The following is a 17,212-nucleotide window of genomic DNA, read 5'->3' as shown; positions in this document are numbered from 1 at the left end:
AACAAATTTTGAAGAAAGAAAAAGAATGAATTCGATTTGATGGCTAACACATTTTTGTAATTCAGTGATTTTTGATACCGACAAGTTTATCAATCAAGGAGACAGATTAAACAGTGAAGATCACAATTGTAAGCTGATATTGTAAATATCTGTAATTATATTTGGATTTATATAAATCTGTATAGGTATTTATATATTTATATGACTGTATTTTGTAATTATATAAATATATCTCTGTCTATAATACGTATCTATATTTGATATTGATTGTAAATACGTATTTTTTTATATAAATCAGTATATATAAATGGATATATCTATTTATATATATATATATCTGTACATATATTATCTATATAATATAATTAATCTTATAAATTAATAAATACAATTATAACTATAATAATAATAATAATAATAATAATAATAATAATAATAATAATAATAATAATAATAATAATAATAATACTCTTAATAATATTTATAATAAGAATAATAATATTGATAATAATATATCTATAAGATTTATAATAATAATATTTATAATAATGATAATATTAATTATAATAATACTAATATTATTAATGATAATTATTTTAGTATAGTATTTGTAATTATAACAATTTATATTTATCACACTTCATATCTATATATTATATATTGAAATTAATAACATAAATAATACTGATTTTAATATTAATATTATCAATATTAATATAAATAATAATAATGAAGATAATATCAGTATGATAATTATAATTATATTTTTAACTTGTAATTACATTTAGTATATTAATAATATAATTTATTAATTATATCATATTTACCTATAATATATATTATATAATAACATATATTAATGTTTATAAATATTACAATATATATAACCTTATTTATGTAAAGAATTCATATGTATAGATTCATTTTAATAAAGGCTTAATTATTTTGTATCCTATTTTACACATTTAATTATAATGCTTAAATTATATTTTATAATTTCAAATTAATATACATATACTTACATTTGTTTATACATATTTATTTACAAATAATTGTTCGTGAATCATCGGGAATGGTAAAAGGGTAAATGCATTCATGTAAACTGTTCCAAAGTTTTCGAGACTCAACATTATAAACTTTGCTTATCGTTTCGAAATCATATAAAGATTAAGTTTAAATTTAGTCGGAAATTCCCGGGTCGTCACATGATCTTGGCGAGCAGCGGCCTGACGACACCGCTCAAATAAAAATCGTCCGTTTCGGCCATATCACGGAGAGCTACTAGTTTTTGGCGCTGCTGCCGGGGAACTGGTATCAGGCAATACTGCTATCTATCAAACTTATTCACAAGCATTTAGTGGTGTCTAAGAAAGACAATTATACACGGACTTGGTTGTTGGATTTTCCTTACAGTCGCCAATTATATTGGGACCAAAAGGATCGTGCCTCTCCGTAGTCGGCCTGACCACTTGGTTTGTTGAATAGTTCATGCGGAGCTCTATTACCGAATACCAGTGAATCATTAGCCAGAACCAAATATTTCCCTCCTTCTAAACAAACCAAGCTAAAGAATGACATCATTAACTTCAAACAAAGTTATGATGAATCTCTTTACACTGCATGGGAGCGATTCAAAACCCTGCTGAAGAAATGCCCTAATCACCAGCTAGAACGGTCAGCCCAAATCTGTACCTTCTACAATGGTGTTATGGTAAATCATAGGACGACGATCGATGCAGCAGCTCAAGGGAATCTGATGAACCAAACCGCAGACGAAGCGTGAGAATTGCTCGAGAACATGACAATGCATCATCATGACTGGAACAGTGGTGAAACAACTTCATCATCTGCCCCACTCTCTGCACTTAATAATCAAACGGAGGCCATCAAATCCCTCACAGATAAGATGGGATCTCTTGCTAAGTAACTCGAAGAATTGAAGACGCAGCCGCAGCAGGTTAACCATGCTCAGGCTTGTGTTAATTGTACCAACCCACAACCCACTGAAGAATACCAAGTTGAGTACGAAAACCCTGACAGTTCAGCCTGTTATGTTCAATACCCAGCTCGTCCACCAAATCCCGGATTCAATCAACCACCTAGGGTTAATCAATTTCAGCGAATCAATCAACCTTTTCGCTATCACTATCCACCTTATCCAGCCCAACAATCTCAATTGACCTACGATCAACCACTTCCACTCACTGGTCCCCCAGTTGAGGAAAATTCCCCTACCACCTAGATTACAAAAGCAACTAACCCCACTCTCGGAGCTGATGATCAGTTAACTCAGTTCATTCAAGGACAACAATAGCTAAATCAGAGAACTGCAGCCATACAAGATCAAATGGAGATACTAATGGGAAATCAATTGGCTCTGCTCAAAAGTTTGGAAACGCAGCTCGGACAGTTATCACAACGCCTTGAAACCCGACCGCAGGGAAGATTGCCAAGTAATACTATCCAAAATCCCCACATAGAAGAAGCAAAGCAAATGGATTCCGTAATCCCAGAGGAAGAACCACGGAGAAGGTCAACTAGGCTCAAGAACAAATCGACATATACTCAGAAGATGACCCCTGAAACTCCAGTTCGCGTACCTTATCCTGGAAGGCTACAAGAAGAACCATCCAAGTTTGATTCCTTCAAATTTGATGGAAGATTCCTGAACACCATGTCTAAGGTTCTCAACCAGAAGAGATACATCCGAAGGCTTCTTTCTACAAAGAAGAGGATACCAGACTCTAACAAAATTCCACTAAGTGAAGAATGCTCTGCATTACTCAGAAACTCTCTACCACCTAAGCTAGGAGATACGCGCCAATTCGTTTTCCCGTGTTCAATCTACCAATCTGGAATCATTCATGCGCTAGCAAATTTAGGAGCAAGTATCAACCTAATCCCCTACTCTCTCTACCAGAGATTAGAGTTAGGAGACTTGTCACCAACCAAAATGACAATCCAACTTGCCGATCACACAATTTGATATCCTAAGGGCATAGTTGAGAACGTCTTGGTGAAATTAGACAAATTCTTGTATCCTACGGATTTCATAGTCACGGATATTAAGGAAGACCTACACACCCCAGTAGTGTTAGGAAGACCTTTCATGAATACGGCTAGGACTGTCATTGATGTGTACAATCAAACCTTGATCTTATGATCACATGGGGAGAGCGTTACCTTCAAAATTGACCGCCCAACCGATCTTTCTGGACAGGCAGAGATGTTGGCTATTTCCACCAGATGAATCACTTCCGATGACGAGTCTTCACCACCAGCCAATGATGTCGAGATAGGTGTCGAATCACAGTCTGTAGACAACCCAGAAATGGAAGAAGAGGATCCCAGCGAAGAAATGGAGGAAGAGGAGGAATCTGAGGAGGAAGAGGAAATGGAAGACGTAAAAGAAACTGCGAAAATACCCGTTCCAAGCATAGAGCGTCATGAAGAAATAATGAGGCTTGAGATGGAAGATCACAGTTTAATCATTCGCTTCAAGAAGAAGACCGACAAGGCTGTGGTTAAGGATATAGAAATTGATCCTGCAAGTATCAAAGTGGAGAATCAGAATACTGAAGAACCCGTTCATTAGACGCATCCTCAAGAGAACAATACAACTATGATGACGAGGAAGAGCAACATAAAAACATTCTGAATAACTCACACTCTTCAACCGAACCAGATCAAGGGATCCGGACTCTTCTTCAGATCGAATTCCGGTTATTTCCACACACGCAGACATGATAACCTCCATCAATGATACCGATGAATTTGAAGACATTCTCGAAGCCATCCGAAAATCAACCATTGATTTTTCGTTACGCTTAACAGAACGAATCATGGCTCTCCGAGAAGAACACAACCTATATCTCTGAAGAGAAGACAATGTTGTGGAAATCCTAGAAGAACGCATTCAAGACTTTATCAATTCTCTTCACAATCATATCTATCACGAAGAAAGGCAACGAGAGCATAATTCAGTGGTTCGCACTATTCTTGAGACAAGATTCTATCGAGATCAGAAGATCATTTACTCTAGGGTTTATAACGCCTTAGCCGGATCTACACTTCCGTTCTCACGAAACCAACGAGCACTACTGACTCTCATTCGGAAGCATCTGGATCTTTCCACCGGACTCCCAACTTACCACTCTGATTTGCAAATGATCGAGGATATTCACAGCTTTTTCGCTCTTTTGGAAAGAGATAATTTAGAAAGCACATTATACAGACTAGTGATTTACGTAACAATTGATCACCACGCTGATCTGATTATCAGATAGTTACGAGACGCTGTTATGGAAGAAGCAAGGAGAAACAATCCGTTCTCTCATCTTGAACCGGACCGAGTCAACATTACCACCTACGTTACTAAGCAGATAACACATATCTTCCAAGAATCCACAGATCCTAGTTGCGCATTTAAAGCTGGATGTCGAGAGATATACTCAAATACGGTGAAATTAATACTCGGATCAGGATTGCTGTTAACTTCTTTCCAGCTTCGCCTCTTAGTAAATCTGTGCAAAGCTACTGACTCTTACTGTGGAGATCACCGTTCTGGAGACTTCGAAATTCTAAAGATACAGTTTCTGACACTATTTGAAGACCTCCGAAATGAGCATCCCGTCAGAGAAATAATCAACACCAGCACTGCTTATATGATTGACATTCATGGGTCAACCAGCAGAGCCATGGATCATATTCTCATCGGACTTCAAGACTTATCAAGAGCCGAAACTGCGCACTACTTATCGTTCAGAAGATCTTCAAGAGAAGTACCGGACCTTCTACCACTATTGGTCCGACACTATCTCAGGATTTATCTGCCACGACGCACATTCCCCCGAGAAGACCAAGATCACAACCATCAGCAAGGAATGTCTACTTTCTGAGAATCACTACGGTCGAGCCAACGACCTTAAACAAAAGCGCTTCTCGGGAGGCAGCCCGTGCAATAAAGTAGAGTAATAAAGACGGAAGGATTGGAAGCCAGCCGCATCTGCTAGGGGTATTTCTTTCTTTTCGCTACTAGCTCAAGATTCAACCTATGCCACATCCTAGCTTATCACTAAGTGTGGGATAACACCTAATTAAAGAACTAGACAAATACTCCCAAATCTTCAACTAAAACTCCTAAGTGTGGGATACACTAGGAACATTGAGGACAATGTTCGTCTAAGTGTGGGATGTTGGTATCATTTTATGCTGTATTATAATAACCCATTACGAAGATTCCAAGTCCTTAAGCCAAATTTTAAAATTTTTGCAAAAGAAACCCTTTTAGAAAAAGTATTTTTGAAAACCTAAAACATTTGTCAATAAAAATAAGGCTTAAGTAAGGTGGAAATCTTGTTAGATTGAAATCTCTAATAGAGCGTTGCATGACTAAGGCATTATCGACCTAAATTGATTATGGTAAGGCACCCCAAATAAGACCAGCATTCATCTTTAATGCTTCACTATTTTTCGTTGAGAGTGCCGATGTCTGTGCTCAGAATCAGAACTTGCTTTAGATCTACATCTCCCAACAGCGAAACGTGATTCGGTTGTAATCAAAAGAGCTAGCCATTTGTAAAACATAAGCCTTCCGCACCTCCACTACTTCTACTCCACCACCACATCCACATCACCTTTACTATTTCTTGAAAAATCCAGAAAATGAGATTCCTTCCGAAAACCCGATGTTATAAACCCCAAGTATCATGACAAAGGTCTTGAAAAAGTTTACCGGCTAAAAGTTTTTCGAGATGAAGTCTCCAAAAAAAAAAGAAAAAAAAATGTGTTCTGAAAAAAGGAGCAGAACTAAGTAAGAGAAATGCCGAAGAGAACTCGACCGAAAATGAGTATCAAATGAAGAAAAGTTCAAAAGTGCTTCTCAAAATACTTCAGCACTCCTATCTATCCGAATAAAAGTCTGTATAAAGACTACATTACCCTTTTATCTCACCCCTCAAAAACAACTTCACTACCACTCCAAAATTAATTTTTCATCACTGACAAATAACCCATAAAGCTGAGATTACTACCGTTCTCGCGTTAGCAGCAAGGATTTGAGTTTCTATCAAGCCTATGACGATGGGTGCAACATGACTGGCTATGAGTGTATTCATTTCTTAGATCTATAGGGAACCCTAAACACTTGAGTGATTTGAGTGACCCGTGAAAGCTAGCCTATGTCATGTAACCTCCTCGCATGCTTGCAGAGATAATTTCAATCCTAACATAGATAACTCATCTTATCTTTTTGCTCTTATAATAAAAGCAAACCGCTTGGGCTATTAGAAAAGAAACACCGAAAAGATTCTTAAGGAAATGAGAGTTTGCTTGAGGACAAGCAAAGTCTAAGTGTGGGATATTTGATATCGGCTAAAAAGTCACGTTTTCACCCCGGTATTAAGGCCCAAAAACAACAAAGATTCGAACTTTATCGGCAAAAAACCTAATTCGTTGGTTAGAATTGAAGAACAAGTAATTACGAAGGCGGTGCAAAAAGAATCAAGAGAATCTGAGCTACAACGAAGATTCTAGAGCAAAAACGGTGAAAGACAAGAAATCAAGTTACGATCCAGTGAATCAAGGCTGACCAGCACCAAAAATGGCCTGCCATACGGCCTACCAGTATGGGGTACGGCCTGCCAAATGGCTCAACAAACGGCCCCAAGAAACGGGCTGCCATGGAAACGGCCTGCCAAATATGGCCTGCCAAACGGCCTGCCATTCGGCCTGCCATACGGCCTGCCAGCCATTTTCTGGCAAAATCCTAGTCTATTTAAAGGGTCTTTGTCATTCATTCCAACACACACTTCAATTCACTTCTTTCTCTCTCTTGTACAATATTAGTCATACTCTCAAGGCCTTCTACTCTGTGCGGGAAACATAATACCCGGAGAAGAATGCTGAAGATTGTATTAGGAGCGGTCTGGAGTCTTGAAGTTGTCACTTTTGTATTCAGAACTCGTTTAATCTACTGGTACTTCTATCCTTTATCTTATATAATGTTTTATGATATTGTTGCCATGATTAGCGAGTAGTTATCTTTAGTGTATGCTATGATGTAAGCAGTTATAATGCTGAAATAATATTATGGTTTGTGTATGCTGTTGAAATGCTTTCCGATTATGCTTTAAACTCAATCGCTTTTTCAACTAATAGAACGTGGTTATAGGCTCTGTTATTGGGAAGTCGCGAACCCCGATCCAGAGTACACTATCTGTGTCACCCCTTGGTAAGAGAAGTCTATCAGATACAATGTAAGATCGACTGAGGCACACCGCTTGTAGTAAGTCTATCAAGCTTTGGATTCTGACTGATGACTCTTTCGTAGTGAAACATCTGAATAGTCCCTTAGTACATTGTCAGTCCTAGACCATGCTAGTGTAGCCACCAAGCATATAAACTTCGTACGTGCATGCTGAAGCACAGCGGTTGTTGTAAGCTGTACCTCTGCTAAGTAAGGCCATGGAACACGGTTAGTGTTGACCAGTACACTGTACCATAATGCGGTCTCAAGCATTGTACCCCGCTTGAGGGATTCTTAGTTAATTAAGGATCTGTTTGTTTAGACACATAAAGGATTGGACCGTTAGGATAACCGAACGTGTTCATGGAAGTTAGCTCGACTTGGCCATGGTGTTCTTTATGGTTGAACTCTTTTGAAAGGGCCTAACTATCTTTTACCAATCATTAACGAAAGCATTGAAGCACATCGCATCTCTCGGATATGGTAAACCATGTATTCTATTATGCTTAAGAAAGTTTAGACCATTTTGGAATGTTAATACGTCACCCAACCAAGTCGCTCAATTGGATGAGCCGTCTGAACGTGTATGCCTGTAGTCAGACTGCACGGGCGGCAGGGGTAAGGGACGTTGCTGTCTATTCAGAATCTTCAAGCCTAACGCAGTACCCAGTGACATGTCTTATGACAGGGGCGTTTAGGACCAGTGTAATGAATACAAGGCCTCTGCCTATTCATGAGCCAGCATTCCATAATCTCGGCAGAATAACTGATGAAGTCATAGTATGCACTCACTTTAACCTTATATGAATTATGAATTTCATCTCATTTACTTTATCTGTCTTATTAAATTAGAAAATCCGAAAATAAATATTCACTACTCCCTAACTATCTTAGGCCTAAATATAGGTTCGATTCTACTGATATCTCAAGAATACGACTCTAGGTCATACTTCCCTTACTTATAAGGAGTAGTAAGATTTAGGCCCCGCTAAATATAAATTTAAAACAGTACCCTCTCCCATGAGTGGCTGATCCTGGCGAGCCGCGGCCTGACGACACCGCGCAAATAAAAACCGTCTGTTTCGGCCATATCATTCTTCAACTGTCTAGATTCATAGGCAATAACCTTTTCACATTGCATTAAGACACAACCAAAGCCTTGCGTTGAGGCATCGCAGTAAACAACAAAATCGTTAGTACCTTCAGGTAAAGATAGAATCGGGGCTGTGGTCAATTTATCCTTCAGAATCTTGAAAGCAGATTACTGTTCTTCGGACCTCTCAAACTTCTTCCCTTTGTGAGTTAACTTTGTAAGGGGTTTAGCAAGGAGGGAAAATTCTTTTCTTAATCTCCGATAATAACCGGCAAGTCCCAAAAATTGACGAATATGTTTCGCAGTCTTTGGTATCTCCCAGTTTTGAATAGCGGTAATCTTAGCTGGATCGACATGTATTCCGTTACTATCAACCATATGTCCGAGGAATTGTACGGTTTTGAGCCAAAACTCGCACTTTGAAAACTTAGCGTAGAGTTGTTCCTTTCGTAAGAGTTTAAGAATTATGCGTAAATGTTGCTCATGTTCGTTCTCACTCTTTGAGTAGATTAAGATGTTGTCAATGAAAACAATGACAAATTTGTCAAGATATGTTTTGCAGGCACGATTCATAAGATCCATGAACACGGCAGGAGCATTAGTTAAGCCAAAAGGCATGACACAAAATTCATAGTGCCCATAACGAGTACGAAAAGCGGTCTTAGGAATATCGGGTTCCTTGACCCTAAGTTGGTGATAACCGGACCTCAGATCAATTTTTGAATAAAAGCTCGACCCTTGAAGTTGGTCAAATAGATCATCAATACGTGGTAATGGATAATGGTTCTTGATAGTAAGCTTGTTGAGTTCGCGGTAATCAATACACATCCTCAACGTACCATCCTTATTTCTAATGAATAGAATAGGAGCTCCCCATGGGACGAGCTTGGACGAATGAAACCTTTATCCAATAGTTCTCGGAGTTGGTTGGAACGTTCCTTCATTTCGGAATGTGCTAAACGGTATGGTGCTCTAGCAACAAGAGTAGCACCATGAGATAAATCAATCTGAAATTCAATTTGTCGAGGAGGTGGAAGACCAGGATGATCTTCAGAAAATACCTCGGGATAATCTCTAAACACCGACATGTCATCAATAAGCTTTTCCTTCGGTTCGACTATTTTAACATGGGCTAATATCGCGGGATAACCTTTCATAAGGTATTTACAGGTTTTGATGCAAGAAATGATGTTGAGCTTGGAACCACTCTTGTCGCCTTGAATGACGAGAGTCTCTCCATTTCCCAATGGAATGTTAACGGTCTTATCGAAACACAAGATTGCAGCATGTAATGGACGTAACCAGTCCATTCCGACTACGACATCGAAGCTTGCTAACTCGACCGGCAAAAGGTCAATATTAAATTCTTGGTCGACTAGTTTTAGATTACAGTTTTTATAGATGCTATCAACTTTCATAACTTTCCCGTTTGCTACCTCTACTAGTCGTTTAGTTTCTAGGGGTTGTGGTTTCTCAGTGAATAAGGTACAAAATTCACTAGACACGTAACTCTTATCGGCACCCGTATCGAATAAAATTTTTGCGTAGCAATTATTGACAAGAAACGTACCCGTAATGACTTCATCTTCCTCACGGGCTTCCTCAGCCGTTATGACAAACGCATGGCTCTTCGCGTTGGTGGTGTTGGCTCCAGTAGCAGGGGTATCTTTCTTCTTCAGGCAGTGGGGACTAATATGCCCCTTCTCTCCGCATGTGTAACAAGTAGGAGGAGCTTTAGCAGGAACAACATGTAGAGACCCGTCCTAATCCATCCGGACGAAGTCCATATCGATTATAAACGATTCACAACAGTTGATTACATCGCGAGGTACTTGACCTCTATATGATACATTTTACAAACATTGCATTTCGTTTTTGAAAAGACAATCTTTCATTACATCGAAAGTTGACGGCATGCATACCATTTTATAATATATCTAACTATAATTGACTTAATAATAATCTTGATGAACTCAACGACTCGAATGCAATGTCTTTTGAAATATGTCATGAATGACTCCAAGTAATATCTTTAAAATGAGCAATTGCACAGCGGAAGACTTCTTTCATACCTGAGAATAAATTAAAGTGTCAACCAAAAGGTTGGTGAGTTCATTAGTTCAACATAAATAATCATTTCATACTTTTAATAGACCACAAGATTTCATATTTCCATTTCTCATAAACATACGTCCCATGCATAGAGACAAAATATCATTCATATGGATTGAACATGATAAGGCTAAAAAGGAACATATATTTCATAGCATTATCCCTCAAGAAAGACAAGATTTTAGTTGCAATTGTTCTATTTTCAAGTAATATTCGTTTATATTACATAAGTGCGAAGACAAAAGGCAGATTCGACGAATTGAAGACACAAAGGTCCGAAAAGCTAAAAAGTACAAGATACAATTAAAGTGGTTCAATTTATTGATGAGAAACGTCTAAAAATGACAAGAGTACAAGACTCAAAACACAAAGTACACGATATAAAATAGTACGAAAGAGCGTTCGAAAATCCGGAACCGAGGCATGAACCAACTTTCAACGCTCGACGCAACGGAGCTGAAAGTACAAGTCAACTATGCACAAGAATATAATATAATATTTAAATAATTCATAATAAGAATAATATTAAATAATAAAAAGTTGTTAATTGAGCATAGTTCAGGGGTCATAAGTGAAAATTTCAATTTATCATTTGCCTATAAAAGGCCATCTAAATCGATGATTTAGATACACCTTTTTCCAATCTTCTTTCTTTCTTATGTAATTTATATTTATATTTATAATATTAAGTTTAATTTAAGATTAATAATAATTGGGTTATTGTAAGAAATGTTTTACGGGTTTTAAAGTAGGAACTCTGTCCGTGTAACGCTACGCGATTAATAATCACTGTAAGTTATGTTCTTCCTTTTTAAATTAATGTCTCGTAACTAAGTTATTATTATGCTTATTTAAGCCGAAGTAATCGTGATGTTTGACTAAATATTAAGACGGGGTTATTGGATTTTGTACCATAATTAAGGTTTGGGCAAAAGACCGACACTTGTGGAAATTGGACTATTAACTATTAATAGATGGGGGTATTGTCTAATTGAGTGACAACTCATTGGAGTCTGTCGAACCTATCTTCAAATTAATTATCCTAATAATTAATAATGATTATGGTTGTCCTATTTAGTGACGTTCATATGGAATCTATTATAATCATTTAATTAATTATTCGGGTTGGGTAATTGATTATTCAAACTGATCAAGTGGGTAAATTAATATTCATATCTAATCAAAACAGGGGTAGATTACCTACAGTGATAACTGGTGTAATTGTTGACAGAAGTGATAACTGCATCACAGTTTAAATCCTTAATTAGTTGGAATATTTGACTTCGGGTATAAGGGTAATTTGACGAGGACACTCGCACTTTATATTTATGACCGATGGACTATTATGGATAAAAACCAGATAGGTATCAAATAAACCATGACAAAGGACAATTAACCCGAGTAACAATTAATTAAAATCAAAACGTTAAACATCATGATTACGGAAGTTTAAATAAGCATAATTGTTTTATTGTATTTTTCATCGCACTTTTATTTTCTGTCATTTTATTTTCTGTCATTTTATTTATCGCAATTTATTTTACGCACTTTAATTTTTGTCATTTATTTTTACGCTTAAAATCGACAAACCGGTCATTAAACGGTAAAACCCCCATTTTATAATAATACTACTACTTATTTATATATATATTTTTACAAATAAACTTAATAATATAGCGTTAACTTCACCAGCTCCCTGTGGAACGAACCGGACTTACTAAAAACTACACTACTCTACGATTAGGTACACTGCCTATAAGTGTTGTAGCAAGGTTTAGGTATATCCACTCGATAAATAAATAAATAAAACTTGTGTAATATTTCGTCGCATTTTGTAGTAAAAATTAATACTATTTCGTACACCCCGCTGCACACATCAAGTTTTTGGCGCCGCTGCCGGGGAGCGCTAAAACGCTATATTTTTAATTATAATAATATTGAAATAAAATATAATAATATAATAATATTGAAATAGAATATAATAATATAATAATATTGAAATAGAATATAATAATATAATAATATTTTAGAATCGATACGTAAAGTTTTAAAAAGTCGTATTTATTAAATACTTCAGGGGTATATTATGTAACTTGTAATTAATAATTTCTATCATGTCGCTTTTATGTGAATAGTAAATTAATTAATTTTTTTTCATTTACTATTCATGAATAGTAAATGAATTAAAAAAAAAATTTTGAAAAAAATAATAATTATAAAAAAATTATTAATTTGTAAAAAAAAAATCGTTTTTTTTTAAAAAAAAAGTTGTAAAAAAAAAACGTTTTTTTTAAGAAAAAAAATTCGTTTTAAAAAAAAAAAAAAAAAAAATTTGTAAAAAAAAATTCGTTTTTTTTAAAAAAAAAAAAATTTTAAAAAATTTTTTTTTTTTAAAAAATAATAAATAATAATTTTTTTTTTAAGTTTTATTACCTTTAGATTTTTAGACTATAGTTACAATTTTTAGTATTAAGTTTAGTTTTGCATAGTTATTTTTATTTCTAGAATTTTTAGGTTTGCCGTAAAATCCCTTAAGTGCTTATTCCTTAGACTAAGATTTAGGTGCTTTAGAATTTTGCGACGCCGTTTTTCGCGCTACTTTCTTATTTTTATTTTTCGACGCCTATTTTTCGACCTTTTATTTTTCGACATTTTTCGACGCGCAATCTATTTCTTTCTTATTTCTCGCCATTCTAGTTTTTAGGACTTAGAATTTTTTCTACTTCTCTAAATTTCTTAAAATTACGAAAATTTATTTTAAGTGGTTAAATTGATAGACATCAAAATTTTCTGGTTCGTAGTAATAGTTGGATTTGTACGTGGACCGGGTTATTGGAGCCAAACAGTACTCAATTATATTGAGACCAAACGAATCCTGCCCCTCTGCTGCATCTTTTGGCTATTCGAAACGTGGGCAAAATCAGAAAAGTCTATTGATTGGATAACTTATTATAATTTTTCTTTCCTTTTAAAAACTAATAGGATATTCAGTGAATGCACCGAGCAAGACGTTCACCACCTGTAACTAGATCAAGACATTTAGCAAATATAACCGCCGTTGATTTTTCTTTAGAATCGTCATCCAGTCGACCAAGTACTTCAGTTCAAATTTCCGATAATCCATTTTTTGAACCCAACCTCACAATTGAGAATCCAGAGAATATTCAGGAACGGTTCGTAGATCCTGAACCACTAAACTTTCCTCCGGAGCCACCAATCATTCAAACAGAGATTGTTGAGGAACGAACCATTAAATCAGAATCATCTAGTGATACCGATTCAACGAATTCAATTATGGAAGTAACGGAACCTCTAAGTATGGAAGATCGAATGAGAGCTAAACGCACGGGCCAAGGTCACGCCATTATTAAGCCAGAAGTTAATGCTCCAGATTATGAAATCAAAGGACAAATTCTACATATGGTAACTAATCAGTGCCAATATAGTGGTACGCCAAAAGAAGATCCCAACGAACATCTTCGTACCTTTAATAGGATCTGTACACTATTCAAAATCCGAGAAGTGGAGGATGAACAGATATATCTCATGTTGTTTCCCTGGACTTTAAAGGGAGAAGCCAAAGATTGGTTAGAATCGTTACCTGAAGGGGCGATTGACACATGGGATGTCTTAGTTGAAAAATTTCTTCAAAGATTCTTTCCGGCATCTAAAGCCGTGAGACTTCAAGGAGAAATTGTTACGTTCAAACAAAAGCCAAATGAAACATTATATGAGGCGTGGACAAGATTCGAAAGGATGTTGAGAGGATGTCCTCAACACGGTTTAGACACTTATCAAATAGTACAAATATTCTACCAAGGTGTCAACGTTGCTACAAGAAAAGACATCGACATAACAGCTGGTCGTTCCATTATGAAGAAAACCGCAACTGAAGCTTACAAAATTATTGATAACACTGCTTCCCACTCTCATGAGTGGCATCAAGAAAAAGATATCTTTCGATCATCTAAAGCGGCTAGAGCCGATTCTAGCCATGACTTTGATTCCGTTTCCGCAAAAATAGATGCTTTCGAAAGACGAATGGAAAAGATGAATAAAGATATTCACGCAATACGAATCAGTTGTGAGCAATGCGGTGGACCACACTTATTGAAAGATTGTCACATTGAACTAATGATGGAACAACGTGAGAATGTTTCCTATATGAACCAAAGGCCGGGAAATAATTATCAAAATAATTATCAACCGCCAAGGCTAAACTTCAATCGAAATCAAAACATTCTTTATAATCCAAATGGACCAAACAATAATTCGTACAACCAACAAGGTCCGAATAACCAACCGACTCAAACCAACACTTTCAATCAACAAAGACCTGGCTTGTATAAACCACCACAACAAACCGAAGAGAAAAAGCCAAATCTAGAAGAAATAATGGCAAAGCTATTTGAATCTCAAACACAATTTATTACATCTCAAACCCAAACAAATGATAGGTTTGATCAGTCATTAAGAACTCAACAAGCTTCCATTTTGAATCTAGAAAAACACGTAGGTACTCTTGCTAGCATAATGAGTGAGAGGGAACAAGGAAAGCTACCGAGTAATACTGAAGTAAATCCTCGGAATGAGAATGTTAATATGGTTTCAACAAATTCTGAAAAACCAGCTCCAGAAGATGGGAAGGTTTTAGATGAGAGTAACAATGAAGAATTTACACCACCACCACCACCCGAGTATGTAAAGCCAGTGGTGTCACCATACAAACCACCCATCCCGTTTCCAAGAAAAGGAGTTGAGTATGAGCAAGTAATAAGTAATAAAGACTGTGATACTTCTGGAAAGAAGAAGAAGAAAAAGAATAAGAAAGTACAAGAAACAAAAGCCGTAGAAGTAAACCCGGTGAATACAGTTCCACCAAAACCTCCACCTAGGGTAGGTGATCCGGGTGAATTTATTGTTCCTTGTCTACTTAGTGATTGTGTCATGTATGATGCACTGGCAGATTTAGGTGCAAGTGTGAGTGTTATGCCTCTTTCCTTATATAAGAGATTAGGTGTAGGTAAGTTAAGTCTAACGGATATGAGTGTTCGACTCTTTGATCAAACCATTAAGCACCCAGTTAGAGTTGCTGACAACCTACCCGTTCAAGTAGGTAATTTAACCTTTCTAGTCGAATTTATTGTCATTGACATAGAAGAGGACCCAAACGTTCCTCTAATTTTAGGTCGACCATTCTTTGCGTCCACCGGGGCGTTATTTGATGTAGGAAATGGAATAATGACACTTAGTAGTGGTAACAAATCGATCACCTTTATGATTCGAAAGTCTAAATCTCCACCAACCAAAACCATTGAACCAGCAAAAACGATTGGTAACAACCATGTTGTTTTACCAACTCCAACGGTAGTGCTTAATAATAATAAAACGCCTAAGTGTGGGGAAAATGAAGTAACACCTAATGATGACCTGATAACAAAGAACCCCGTTGTTGATACGAAATTAAATGACCCCGTTATTAATAGTTCAATGAAGAAACTTATTAAACGGATTCGCGATGCTAGAACCAAGGGGAACTTTAAGTTATGTAACCGGTTAGTATCCAATCTATCACCTAAAGAAAAGGAGAAACTAGTTGAAATTGTGGATATTACACAGGAATCCGACCAATGGCTTAAAGAAAAAGTCACGGATATGCAAGTTGATTATGGACCAAGAGAAATTGACGATGAAGTTAATCACAATTTCGACACCACAGCTACCTAAGTGTGGGGAGATTTAAATGTTCTAAAAAGAAAATGCTGTCTAGAGTTAATTGTTCTGTTCTCGTGTAGTTCCGAGAATGGAATCCGATTGGTCTTTTCCGCTAGCAGACACTAAAGAACTAGTTTTCTCCCACCATTCTGAATTTTTATTTTTTAGGTTTTAATTAATATGCCTTTTAAATTTAAGTTTTGTGTGATTTTAAAAACAAAATTTACTTTATTTCATTAAGTTTAAAAAATTGATTTCTAAAATTCGTCGTAAGTTGAAGACTAGGTCGTTGAACCGAAATTGCTTTACCCAAGGACGGGGCGATAAATTTTGTTATCATTATTTTTTTAATTTTATTGATCTAAAGTATGCAAAAATATATATATATATATATATATATATATATATATATATATATATATATATATATATATATATATATATATATATATATATATATATATATATATATATATATATATATATATATATATATATATATATATATATATATATTATTTTATAAATTTTTAAACGTGGGATAATATATCAAACTTTAAAAATATGTATATATATGTTTGTATTTTATGTTATGTACAAAACAGGGTAAAACAGCGCACTTTCAAAGACTAGCATTAAGTTCAGCAAAAGCTACTAATTTTGACGACAAGACGCAAAATATCAAATGTGATATGACAACAACATGTTTGCAAACTCGGTATTTTTAATCACTTTTCTACACTAATCACCCTCATGAATTTATAATTAGAGTCTGATTTCATGCAAATGAGGGCATTGCATGATCTTAAGTGTGGGGAAGGGTTATAAATTCTCTCGGGTTTACACTTGGTTTATTTGCCAAATTTTGCGAAAATTTGAAAAATTTTCAACTAAATGAAATCAAAATCATGTTTATATATATTTATGAACGATGAAAACTAGGTGTTAATACCGAAATTATTGTTACCTCAAAAAGGACATAAATTGAGAAACAACCCAAAACGCTTGAATTCATTTAAAATGGAATAAAGGAGAATAAAAAGGCA

The 17,212-nt window shown here is 35.7% G+C and overlaps 1 non-coding gene across 1 annotated transcript; it reads right to left on the bottom strand.

Annotated features, from left to right (window-relative positions):
* Positions 1–14,129: 14,129 nt before the first annotated feature.
* LOC139894862 (small nucleolar RNA R71) lies at positions 14,130–14,236 on the bottom strand. Its single transcript, XR_011775342.1, has one exon. It is a non-coding gene; the product is annotated as a small nucleolar RNA R71 (small nucleolar RNA).
* Between the last annotated feature and the right edge of the window lie 2,976 nt (positions 14,237–17,212).

This window comes from Rutidosis leptorrhynchoides, chromosome 2 (assembly GCF_046630445.1).
Source record: "Rutidosis leptorrhynchoides isolate AG116_Rl617_1_P2 chromosome 2, CSIRO_AGI_Rlap_v1, whole genome shotgun sequence".
Classification (NCBI taxonomy): Eukaryota; Viridiplantae; Streptophyta; class Magnoliopsida; order Asterales; family Asteraceae; genus Rutidosis; species Rutidosis leptorrhynchoides.
Note: the sequence above shows the minus strand (reverse complement) of the source record. Positions and strands in the feature narration are given on the sequence as shown.